Here is a 14,122-nt window from a genome sequence, read left to right on the forward strand (position 1 = left end):
TCGCCCCTGGCTCCATCGCGATAGGAAAAAGTAGCCTCAAATCGTACCAACCCGCCCCCATCCCGAGCTCGCAAGATCATGATGGGAGAAAGGTGCCCCAAATTGTTGCTGAAAGGCTGCTCAGCCTTAAAGGCTCTATATGGTTAGGATTATGGATGTTCATAATGCATTCTTACATTCTGAACAAACATAAGATAACCATGATCAACAGTATAGGTATACCATGACACAGGATCGCCTCAGAGATCTTGAGAAAATTACTATCAACCATGTGATTGCTGGGCATATTGTGGTACACCAGTGGAGTTTCTGGTGCCCCTGTAGGGAGTAGGTGCACTCAACAGACTGTGTTATATGTGTAAAGGGAGCACCAGTACCGGATAGTAATACTACATTGAATACCACATCCTTCTCAGTTTTAACAGTAAATGCTTTTTGAGTTAATTTGATTAATTATAAAAAAAGTATATATCCTTTCTTATATGCTGAGAAGTTTCCTGACCCATGACTTATAAAAACTATTATTATTTTTATTTCTTTGATTATTTATCTTCTATTTACATCTGTGTTGGTTTGTATTTATTTATTTATTTTTTATTTTTTTACTTATTTAATTTATTTTAATTATTGTTTTTTTCCTTCACCTGTAGTTCTTGTCTTTATGACTCGTTTGGGGGATGGGGTGCATCTAGGGGGGCTCCACATCAAATCTCGCCTGGGGCACCAATATTTTGAATATTTTCAAAATCAATGCCAAAATTTCACAATTTCTGCCAGGGTATGCAAACTTTTGAGCACAAAGTTGTCATGATCATGCAAAAAAAGTATTTTTTTTAAGGATAGTGATCATATGAAGCCATTTATCATCACATAGTTGTTTGGCTCCTTTTTAAATCATAATGATAACAGAAATCACCCAAATGGCCCTGAACAAAAGTTTACATACCCTTGAATGTTTGGTGTTGTTACAGACACACAAGGTGACACACACATGTTTAAATGGCTGTCTTTTTCCAGAGCAGCCTGTATTTCTCCTGAGGTTACCTCTGGGTTTTTCTTTGCATCCCGAACAATTCTTCTGGCAGTTGCGGCTGAAATCTTTCTTGGTCTATCTGACCTTGGCTTGGTATCAAGAGATCCCCGAATTTTCCACTTAAGTGATTGAACAGTACAGACTGGCATTTTCAAGATTTTGGATATATTTTTATATCCTTTTCCATCTTTATAAAGTTCCATTACCTTGTCACGCAGGTCTTTTGACAGTTCTTTTCTGCTCCCCATGGCTCAGTATCTAGCCTGCTCAGTGCATCCATGTGAGAGCTAACAAACTCATTGACTATTTATACACAGACACTAATTGCAATTTAAAAAGCCACAGGTGTGGGAAATTAACCTTTAATTGTATTTTAAACCTGTGTGTGTCACTTTGTGTGTCTGTAACAAGGCCAAACATTCAAGGGTATGTAAACTTTTGATCAGGGCCATTTGGGTGATTTCTGTTACCAATATGATTTAAAAAGGAGCCAAACAACTATGTGATAATAAATGGCATCATATGATTACTATTCTTAAATAAAAGACAGTTTTTTTGTTTTTTTTTGCATGATCAGTTATATTTTCAAAATCAATGCCAAAATTTCACAATTTCTGCCAGGGTATGCACACTTTTGAGCACAACTGTATATTTATGAGCGAACGGTTAAGTGCACATGGACAAGATGTGTTTTTAGCAACTGTTTAAGACAGAGAGTGAGTCTGCTTCATGGATGGAGTTGGGAAGGTCATTCCACCAATGTGGAACAGTGAAATTGAAAGTCCGGGAAAGTGTTTTGGTTTCTTTGTGTTAGTACAACAAGGCGCCGCTCATTAGCCGACCGCAGGCTTCTGATGGGAACATAGCTCTGCAGAAATTATTTTAGGTATGCTGGAGCAGACCCAGTGATTGTTCTGTATGCCAGCATTAGAGCCTTGAATTTGATATGTGCATCAACCGGCAGCTAGCCATTTTAACATGGTTGGTAGTGATTGGATGATGCGGGCCATTACTTTGAATCAGAATTATTTATGATAATTTCTGATTGGTAAATTGCTTCAGCACTTGCTATCAGTTGTTTGTTTGACAGAGCAAAGAGAGAACATTGAGATTTTGTTGCCAAAGTAGAAAAAACTAAATAAAACATTGTAACATAAAAGTCAAACAAGTCAAATAATTTTTATTTGTATAGTTTCTTATTTGTGCTTTTCCCAATTCATACTGGTCAAAAGCAGCTTTACAGAAAATCAGCTGTAATGTCTGTAATGTCTTAAAAACATGAATAATGAACACTCCTGGAAAAATAATAAGCAATAAAAAAATAAAAAAATAATAATAATAAAAAAAGAAAAACGGACTTTCTATAGCTTGGTATTATTTAAAATGTTATTTCTGCATATTAGGTTTGGATAGGAGAAAATATTTTAACACAGAAAAAAAAAAAAAAAAAAAAAAAAAACACATCACCTTAACTTATAAATCATTCTTCCCACAATAATAATAATAATAATCATATTAATAATAGAAATCTTTATTTTTTTTATTTTTTTATTTAAATGCTTAAACAGTGATAAACAATGTCAGTTCTGGTCACTGGTGTGGCAGTGCTTACACATGGCAGCACACCTCAAACCTTTGCTTACTGTATAATAATTAATGTTTTTGGTGAATAGTTAATACTTGACAGTCAACTTTACCCACTAAAAAAAAAGGAAAACTCTGGCTATTCAAATTCCTCCTGATAAATCTTTGAAGGAACTGGGTGTATTGATTGCTCTGTAAAGAAGTGAGAGGCTTTATGATTTTATCTCTGATTCTTGGCTTCCCCTTCGTCAGAGATATCAGTTTTCTTTCGTCTTATTCGTGGGTATATCCCTGGATTCCACTGCACTTTTAATAAGCAAAGTCTAGGAACAAAAGAATGGCTTACCCTGACTTTAACAGCACAGGAGCCTTGAAATATTTCTCTAATCTTTCCATTCTCTTGATTTTCCAGCCGAAGGAATCTGTAGTCTATTAGACAGTGAAGAGAAAGCCTTACACTCTAATGGGTCTGTCCTTAGTTTTATAAAGAATGAATCCCCCGGTGTTAGAGACCATTCGACTGTGCTGACACTTTCCCTTCACCTGCTTTTCAACTCTTTCTGAGTCTACTACCTTCTCCGTCAACAGTGGACCTGCGGTAATGTCGCGCATCAGCAGAATCTCTTAAAGAGGGTGAAATGAAGACGAGAGGGCTCTGTTGACTTCAGCAAGATCGGCCAATTAGAGCAAGCCCAGGTGCTGAGAGCAATCATGTGTTTGCACCTTGCCAAACAGGGGCGGACTGGGAAGAAAATTCGGCCTGAGATTTTACATAGAAACTGGCCCAAAAAACTGAAACTGGTTGCTGTCCTTTTCTGCATATCGCTGCCCACTTCCTCATATCGCGGCACCGTTTTGTGGCGCATTCTGCATAACGCGGCGGCCCCATTTCGCGGCCGGCCCACTGGGAAAAGTCCCGGTTCTCCCAATGGTCAGTCCTCGTCTGTGTCCAAATGTGGACACAGGAGAGAGATCAGAAGTTGCAGCACTGACCTGGACATACTTTTATTGTTGTGTGGCTCAGAGTGGTTTTTACCGATTTAACATGAAGTGACGTGGCATTTTATCACTGCATCTCTTATTTTACTATAGCATAGGTCCTTGACACCTGCAAAGCCATTTGCTGTTATGCAGTATTGCTGAATTCTTAAGTACACAAACAAACACTTGATTAAACCTTAAACGCGTTTAAAAAAAAAAAAAAAAAAAAAAAAATTTTATAATGGTTCAAACACCAGAAGTGTATAGGGTCATTAGAGACCCTAGGTAAAAGTGTCTCTTTTCTTTTTTTTTCTTCTTTTTTTTCCATAAATTATATTTGTATAATCATTTCATATCTAAGTTAAGTTTATAAGTTTACTATCACAGTAAACTATCTTTGTTTATTACAAGAGCAATGAGTACTATATTCATACAAAGAAATACTGTATCACATTGATTTTCTGTGCAACAATGAATTATCAACAGTTGTGAATTAAGTAGTCTATTTGCATGTATACACATACAGTATTATAGATGCAATTTCTTACTCAAGGTGGTGCTGATATCAACATGGTTTTGACAGCTAGTTGCGTCTCATGAAATTTCACTGTGAAAGTCATGAATCCTGTTGTAGATTTGTCCTGATTTATTGCATTATTTTATGAAAAAAATAATACAAACAATTATCAAAACATGTTGTATTTGATTATATTCTGATTGTCTTGAAAACATTTTGAAAATTTTAAATTATCTGGCCATTATGTAGATCCATTTGTGATAGATATAAGTGCTGGGTCTCCAAAGACCCAGATGTGTAAGAGTGTTTGGGAAAATTCTCATATATTTAAGGGTTAGCTCTCTAGTCTGGTAAAAGATAAATATACAGAGGCAATCCACCTGTGAAAATGCTTCTATTTTGCATTTATCTGATTTAGTCCTTTTTTTTTTTTTTTTTTTTCATTACAAATTGAGGGAACAGTTTAATTGAAACAACAAAACAAAAAAAAAAAAAGATATACATTTCATTCTTTGAATTTGGGATGTTCCTCTTTTGCTTTAATGACAGCATACACTTGAACATGAACGGCACGTTTGTAGTATATTATGGGCAGAAAAACAAACAATTTCTATGTAAAATGACTTGAATCCAGGAGCTACACTGATATTTCCTTCCAAGTTATTAAAACTAAGACACAGAGAGGCCCCCGTAATTCCTCAATGTCATAAATTAAAGACTCTGCCCTGTTGACGCCCAACAGTCTACCAAAATCGGGCGTAAATGTGCCAGAGGCCTGAAAAGAGTCCATAAAAGCTGCTTTATTGCGGGTCAACCATCGTCTGAACAAAGGAAACTTTTCAGGATAGCACATAGCCTTCCTTCAGACCCCTCCTCACTCATGTTATAAATCAGGAAATACCCCCACACTTAATGGTCATCACATGACAAGGCCATCTCGACCATCTGGAAGAGACTCTCCCAGGAAACCCTCAGGATTGCAATGGAAAGCATAGAATCCTAGACTAAGGCTTGTTTGTTCTTGGACCTGTTTGCTACACTTAAAATTAAAACTAATTTTTCAAGACAGAGAGATTGAACAGACACACACTGGATCTGAACCATTGAACTCTTTTTAGCAGGACACAAAACTAATGCTCTGCTCATAACTTCAAATGTACAAATTAACTTTTCAAGTGTATACACATATCAGGACATCTCATCTTAATCCAGGAACTTTCACACAATCACAAAACTTTACTGTAATTTTATCCTGCACATAATTTGCCAAAGTGCCTAGAGCTCTCATTCAAGGTTTAACCAGATAATAACACTGGAAATTGTGATACATTGACACATAGCCATGCCTTACCCATGTTGTAAAACCAAGCGTAGACCTTTTATAAAAGCAATAGGAGTTGTTGTTAGGCCCAATGTGAACCAGACTGCATCTGGTGCCTGGTATTAGATTATTGCTTTGGTAAAATATCCCATAATGGTCCAGTTATTTCAGAATTAGGCCAAACAAACCGTAAAACAAGCAGTACAATTTTGTAATCATGCATTTAAAGTCTTAGTTCACCACAAAATCATGTTGTTCCAACACAAAAAGAGATGTTAGGCAGAATGTTAGCCTCAGTCACCATTCACTTTCATGACATAACTTTTCCATATAATTTTTCATAACATAACTTTTCCATATAATGAAAGTGAATGGTGACTGTCAAGCTGTCTGGAACAAGGCACATTGTTTTAAATATAAGACTTGTATATGGCGGTGGAATCCAGGAGGGTGAGGGATTCATTTAATCCTAAAGCATACTTTATCATCAGTGGCTCACTCAATTACTGCAGCTGGCCTCCGTTTAATGCAGTCAGTTGGACAAAAATCACGGTGACTTACTCTTAAACTGGACAAATGCTGAATGTTATCACTACAGATGATCCAAAAGGCGATGCTGTGAATAGAAAGCGAGAGAGAGAGAGATGTCCCAATGTTTAGTGGATCAAGGCCCTTGCTAGTGCCCAAATTTGTGTTCACAAAATACTGATTCATGGCATAGGGGTGCATAATGAGACATAGCCAGAATATCTGCATGTTGCCGCTGTGCAGCTCTTGACCTGGCTGTCTGGATCAGCTGTTTTTAAATGACAGTACTAGCCGCACACATCGATAGGAGTGATTATGTTACGCCGGCCCCATGCATCAGCGCCACCACTCTCCCAGCCTCCAGTCTTCCCGCAAATCAGCTGCTGGGATAATTCAATATGCTTCATACAACATTAGCTTTTACTCAGACCCAGTCATCTCATTCTTTTATGTCGCCTCTGTCTATCTCTATTTACCTCTCTCTCCATCTGTGTAATTCCATCTCTGTCCAGTTCTCTCTCTCTCTCTCTCTCTCTCGCTCACTCTCTTTGGCTTTTGTTTTTTGTTAGTGCTGTGTTGGTGTATATAATGGAGCTTAATTGGTGTCTGTAGAGAGAGGGAGAGACCAGAAGCTGCCCATATTGTTTTCTCAGAGGAGCTTTGAATAGGCCTGTTATGGCTACAACACTCAGACGTTGGATGCGTTGATTGGCTTGGGCTTTTTTTTTGAGTGTGTGTATACAAGTGTATTATCGGGAGTGACTGTTAATGTATGGCATGGGATGGGCAACACTTTTGCGGTTTAAGGCTGGCACAAGGCATGATGCATTCTGAGTTTTGCATGTACATGACATAATAGGCGAAATGGCGGACACTATGATACAGTAAGTTTTCATTAGGGATGGGAATCATAAGAAATGAAACAATTACGGTTCGGATTTCAACCACATTTACCATCACACTGTGAAATTCTGCGGGCGAAATACAGTCATCTCCAGGGGAATCCGCGTGATCGTGAATTTTGCTCGATGGACTTCTGATGGCAAAGAACTTCCCTTCCTGCCATTTTTTCCCCTGTGGAACTTTGACAGGTGAATTCGCTGTGTTGACCAGTAGGAAGTTGCTTGGCAGTGACCTCTGTGTGGACAGTGCTTCGTACACAGCTACACTGTATATTCACAATGGACAAGGAAGTCGTTTTAGCGGATAATTTAATTTTAATTTCACTCTCAAAGTATAAAGTGCAGCATTTAAAAGAGGCTGCTTGTCAATTCGTTTTTTGCTGGTTTCCAACACGCTCAACCTTTGCCCACACCTTCGCCTGCAGAATTGCGTCCTGCAATGTGACTGCGCCTTGAGAATTGGTACACCACCTCAACTAGCACCAGACCAGTGCTAACCATCATGGAAATTCAAGCTGGTCTACGATGACCTTTTCAGCAGGACTGCTTTTGGTGACTATTGTTGAGTCAATGGCAACCCCACACAGTGTCACATCATGTGAATCACATGATTGTTGCACTTCATGCCCTCTCACTCACTCCACAGGCTCTTAATCATGCTAATCACAAGCTAAGTGACCACACAGGCCCTTAAATTCACACCGAGACACTCTCGTTCAATTTTAACTTTGAGACACAAAATCAAACTTTATGCAAATGTTACTGCTCTCTTGAGGTGGTTGATAACTTTTAAGTGGGTCTGACTGGAGCTCTACACATCATTGATTGTTCCTCGCTGTCTGATCATGACTGAGCAGAACACATTCATTTGAGATCACACTCTGGAGTTGGGTGTCTATATGTCTTCATAATAATAATGCTGTTAATTAAAGATCAAATATGTTATGATTTGGCTTTGACTGTATAAAAATAAAGTGTCATGATTTGTCTGGCTAGCTTCTAAAAAAGTTAACCCCTACTGGTGGATGCCATAACTACACCATTATGCTGCCAAAAAGCATCTCTCTGCTTTGACGGCCATTCAATAGTAGCCATGTATTCTGACAAAATGAAATTTTGTAAGCAACATCAGATCACAAATATTTCATTGTATTATAGTAGATATTTTTCCAATGCTGACTTTTGAGTAAGCTGAATGCATGTGCCAGCAGAGAAGCTGGTATTGAGGTGTATGGGAATGAAACCAATAGCTATCTCCAGGCATTATAGACATCCTTTGTGTCAATTATGCAGTCAGTTTGGACAAACAACTTAGTTGACAGTGGAAACTTGTTTCATTGTGCCTGGTCGGGACCAGTGTTGGATGGAATCAAATTACAAAGTAACTGTACTTTTAACTTTTTTAGTACAAAAAGGAGTGTAGCATATTACATTTCAAATTCTTGTAATCCAATTACAGTTACTTACTTTCAATTAAGTTAATAACTTTACCTGGGCTTCACATATTTCTAAATAAATATTATATTTGTGGAACAATTTAAAACATGTGTTATGTTAATAAGTACATCTGTTTGTGTTTTGTGACAGCTGAAGTGCATGCACCCCCTAACGAGTCAATGAACAAGGAGGAAATATAGCCATTATTTTCAATCCGTTCAGTGAAAAAACAAAAGCTTTGTGAAAGTAATTGGTAATTTGATTACTTTTCCAATGCAACAATCAATAAAGTCTGTAATCTGATTACAATTTTTGTGTTGTAGGCTAATTAGTCATTTGTAGTGAATTACTTTTTTTGAGTTATTTACCCAACATTGATTGGAACACAATAACTTTCCAAAAGAGATTTTTAAACCATCCAGCACTAGTCAAATGTACAAACAAAATGCAAGGACAAAACACCATACTCCTCTCCGCCATGTCTTCCTGTAATGACAAGGTTAGATTTTACTTCCTACCTGAATGGTGGTTATTTAATCTCCTCACATTTTCAAGTGCCGTCTGGTCCTTCAACTTTTAACACCCTATAAAATCCTTCTTCACCAATCTTGCATGACTTTTGGGACTCCCAATATCCTGTGTAGACAAAGTTTACATTCACCCATTTTTGTCTATGAATAATTAATGCCAAAATCATATCTCATCCATGTGCTGACATCCTGGGATGGTAACATGTTAACTATTCATAAGTAGTCAAATATTTGAGTCGTTGTATTAAAAACGTATTCTCAGCAGTGACACCATTGGTTGAATGGTGAGACTCAAACTGGTAGTGGGTTTTAAACAGTGTGATCTCTGCTGAAAAATATAGCTTTAACCATCTTAAAATGTTTAGCTATTCTCCAAGCCTGGCCAAACTGATAAGTCTGGTCTGTTTCGGTGGTTTTGGGACACTTGTTTGCTAATCAGGCTGGGACAACAGTTAAACAGTTAAAGACCAACTTGGCAAGGCTGAGAGACAAGCTGATCCATCTTAAACCAGCTAATTCCATATTTGGATAGGCGAAAGGTAATGACTTCAAAACAAGTAACGAATTCAACCGAATTATAGAAAATGGATAGGCATGAGTAATGACTTCAAAACAAGTAACGAATTCAACAGAATAATAATAATAATAATAATAATAATAAAACATTCCTTAGACTCAACCAACACAGGGATGGAGCAATATTTTAAAAGAACATATCTAAAATGGCAATGCAATGGTGAGTCTGTTAAGCCAATATGACTAAAGTATCATCTTTATGAAAATACACACACTGTGATTTCAAGTTTAAATCGGATGGCTCTGTTTATTATGCACAGCTTCGAAAAGAAAAACAAAAAACAAATTTGTTGCACTGATATTCCAACAAGCACAAGGATAAACCGATATTTTAAATAAACATATCTAGATTTACAGTACATCGCAATGATAAGTCTGTGAAGTTAATATGACTAAATTCTAAACTTTATGAATGGAAATGGGAATGGTGTGATCTCAAGTTTAAATCAGATGGCTGTGTTGTAGTCTCTGTTTATTGTGCACATCTCAGAAAACTGAGCTTTTCACTGGGCTCTATTTTCATGAGTGGGTGAAGCTCTGATTATGATCGGATTTCCGTGCCAGCCCAATGCGCAAGTGGGCGTGGGTGGGAGTGTTTGCGTTATATGTGGGTGTATGAGTTCAAACTAGAGTTGGGGTACTCAAGTTTGGACTCGGCCTCGAGTCCGAGTCACAAGTCCAATTTTAATGGACTTGAACTTGTCGTGGACTCAAATGCATTTTTTTTTTATCCCCTTTTTCTCCCCAATTTTTGGAATGCCCAATTCCCACTACTTACTAGGTCCTCGTGGTGGCACGGTTACTCACCTCATTCTGGGTGGCGGAGGACAAGTCTTAGTTGCCTCTGCTTCTGAGACTGTCAATCCTTGCATCTTATCGCATGTCACATGACACCGCGGAAACTCACAGCATGTGGAGGCTCATGCTACTATCCCACATCATGTCTCTCATGAGAAACAGCATTTCGAAATAATAATACATAAAAATAGTATTAATATTGGATATTAAGTCTTTTTAGGCGTAATGTATCTACACATGTAGGCTTTTTTAGTCTCTTGTGGTCCACACAGTGTTGTCAGCTTGAACTGGTCCATGATAGCTTGATGAATTAACTGTGTAACTTTTTAAATAGTTGGGGAAAAAAGCATTATTGCTAAAGCAGACAGCAACTCTATACAGATAAACAGCACCTATTTATTATTGATTGACTATTTTCAAAGCATCGACAAGTTGCTTAAAATACATTCTTTTGCAGCATTTGTCCACCATTCACAACACTAAACCATGCACAATAAAATATTAGTATATTTTGGGCAGTGAAATGTTTTGTTTATAATTCAATTATAGACTATAAAATAAATGTATTATTCGATGACATAGTTTGTGTATGAAGCTAAACTTCATGTTATGAGATGAATTTAGTTGGTTATGACACTTTTATTTTACATTTTTATTTTATTTTATTTTTATTGTAAACCACCGGGTAACTTATACACGTCTTTTTGTAGCCTACACTTTTGAAGGACAATTCTGTTAAATGTATGACTCAGAATTATTATTCTCCATGTTTTTGCAGTTAAAGAAGAGCTCAATTAAATTTTCTTTGGTTGGTATTTAAAGATTTCAGACTAATTTCAGACCAACGCGGCTGCCGCTCAAGCAAATATCAATTATTGTTATTTTTATTGTCTTCTGCAGCAGCTGCTGTGAGACACACATGGACGCATCAGAGATTTAGGTACTCGAGCAGCACGCAGAACTGCCCTGCATTGTGTGGTTTCCGGCAAATTAACTAGAAAATAATGTCCATGACCCTAATATTATCAATGGGCTTTTCCAGTGTTTCGGATGTAGCATTCGCAGTCAAATCGTTAGACGTAACTTCTCAGCAAGTGCTAATTACTACTCTGTTGACTCATTTGCATGTACTGTATTTTCCCAAATCAGTGGGCAGATAGAGAAAAAAGATTCAGAAAGAAATCTCAGTATAGACTATTATTTCTTTAGATAGGGATAATTTTAAATAAAACTAAATTAAACTGAATTGACATTGAAAATGAAGTAGAAATAAAAACTAAAAAATGTGAAACATAATAACCTTGGTTGTAATGATTAACGCAGCTTTCACTTTCTTTAGTCTATGTTTGAGTGGAGGGGAAAAAGCAACAAATAATTGAAATGTCAACAGAACGCAATAAGAATTGTGTTGAAGGACAGTTTTGTCTTAATACACCTAAAGCATATGCTTTCATTCTGAAACCATTTTGAAGTTTGTTCAGCAGGATACTAATCATAATATATATATATATATATGAAAGGCAACAGAGGTGTTTTTGTTACATTTATATTGACAAGCTTTTTTTCTTTGTTGTGAAGTTTAAAATAAGATTAAAATATTGATGTTGAGTTTATGGTTACAAATTTAATTCAGATTCATGAACAGATTCATTCGGACTCGACTCGGACTCAGCCTGCTATGGACTCGGTCTTGAGTCCGACTCGGCCCCTTTTAAACTTGGACTCAGCTTGATTGTTTAAAGACTCGGACTTGACTCTGACTTGACTTAGGTGGACTTGAACCCAACACTAGTTCAAACTGTGGGTGTACTGTATGTTAATGATGTAGCGCAAAGTGCAATTTGCTATTTTCCTGAGAAATAAGTAATTGCGCTAAAACGTTTCAAGAGCAGGTCTGTTTTCAGGGCAAAGTCTAAATTCAGTTCCGCATTTGCAGTTTGGACATTCCACCGGCAGATAGTAATAAATGTAATGTCCAAACTCTGAAAATATTATGGAACATCAAATTATGTCCCTGACAATTGCCGTTTTATGAAACAAAAATGTATGCGATTCGTGTTAAACTATCTATAGGTCATGGTTTATTTTTCAATTATTATTATTATTAAGGCCCGAGCACCGGTGGTGCTAAAGCCCAATTGTTTTTGGAATGTTTTTTTTCACAATTATTTTTATTTTTAATGCATTCACCCATTTATAAGGCATTCATCAGGCTTGAAAACTCAAGAAACTTGGCACACACATCAGACCTGTGTAAAATCAAAAAAGTTATGTAGTGTTTAGGCTTGGGTGTGGTCGAGGAGTTCTACAGCGCCTCCAAACGCAGGCAATGGTTGGGATGAAGTTGCTCAGATGTGCACAAGATTTGGTATGGTTACTGCTCTTATCATGTCAAAGTTCACTTGGTTGTATTTGACTATGCCCAACAGGAAGTCAGCCATGTTGGATGCAATGTGGGATTTTCACATATGTGTTTTGAGGGGCTTACGATGGCTGAAAACTTATGAAAGTTTACACATACATTTTTCTTAGGACATCGTTTGATTTGATACTGCAGTTCAGCATAGACGTGCCTCATTGGTTCCACAGTGCCCCCTAGTTCGTAAATACTTATTACATTTTTCAAAACTATTGAAACTTGGCACACCTGTCAAAGTTTGGCAAGATTTTATAATTCAAGTCAAGTCAAGTCATTTTTATTTGTATAGCACCTTTCACAACACACATCGTTTCAAAGCAGCTTTACAGAAGATCAGGCATTAACAGAAGATAAAACTGTAATATCTATAATGTCTTGTAGTCATCATTGTGGAGTTTGATAAAATACAATTGTGAATTGTGTAGGATTATCCATGAACGAAGCCATCAAATGAACACAACACCAAATTCCACAGATCAGAGAGAGACCCCACCAAGCCATTAGAGAGTCATAAAACAAATCCATGGTGCCTAAATTGCTGAAGGAGACTGTCTCTACCATTCCTGCTTAATCTCAAATGAGGGTTTGTAATGACAGAGCTGACTCATATGGACAACCTTTCTTTGTTCCATAAAAATTAAACCCTCTGTAAGACCGAATGGCCAAGTAAGACCTTGTGACATTAAATGCATAAATCCACGGCCATATCAGAAAATGAAGACAGTCCCGAGGCCTGAAATCAACATAGACCTAAAGACAGGGACACCTCCTCTCCCCATCTGCACATTCCAAAGACATTCTCTTTTGGCTCAGGAGAGGCCGCATGAGATCCGCCTGAATTACAATGAACAAAACAATGCCAAGTCTCTTTATTCTGGACAATAATTAGTCATGAGATCTTCATGAGATTCTCATTATTCTGCAAACAGCATCTAAAAGGAATCCATGAATGTTGTACTTCGCTGATGTTAACCCTCTAAAATGTACAGAATGCATTTAGATCCACAATACACACAATACCTAGCCTTGCTAGATAATTCTGAAAATTACTTTGACCTGTGATTACTTTTATAACTGACAAATTAATGATTATAGCTGATGTACCTTTTAATATATGTGTAGTGATTTGTAATCACTTCTAACTAACAAATCGATGATTATAATCTTTAAATCTTGTACTATTCAAGGCTTCAACTGTTAAAATACCCCGACAATCAGGTTTCTCATAACGTGTAATGTATTATCCATGTTGTAAAACCAATGAATTAACCAGTATGATTGTTAATCAGGGATTTTCATGTTTTGTTACTTACATGTGTAATATTTATGAAAGTATGTCATTTTTAGTATATAAATGCTTGCTTGTTTATGTAGAAAATGTTGATGACAACGAATGTCATGTCTCTTGCAACGTTTTCAAGATATAAAAGTTCATGATTAAACATTCACTGTTTTAAGCGGGAGTTGAAAGAATCCTGTACACACAAAGGATTGTA

At 37.0% G+C, this 14,122-nt stretch overlaps 1 protein-coding gene across 1 annotated transcript in view; it reads left to right on the forward strand.

The window, feature by feature from the left end:
* The window catches only part of LOC127445291 (zeta-sarcoglycan-like), a 419,585-nt gene that overhangs the window by 79,287 nt on the left and 326,176 nt on the right, over positions 1 to 14,122 (forward strand). The window lies entirely within an intron of this gene.

The sequence above is a fragment of the Myxocyprinus asiaticus genome, chromosome 8 (assembly GCF_019703515.2).
Source record: "Myxocyprinus asiaticus isolate MX2 ecotype Aquarium Trade chromosome 8, UBuf_Myxa_2, whole genome shotgun sequence".
Classification (NCBI taxonomy): Eukaryota; Metazoa; Chordata; class Actinopteri; order Cypriniformes; family Catostomidae; genus Myxocyprinus; species Myxocyprinus asiaticus.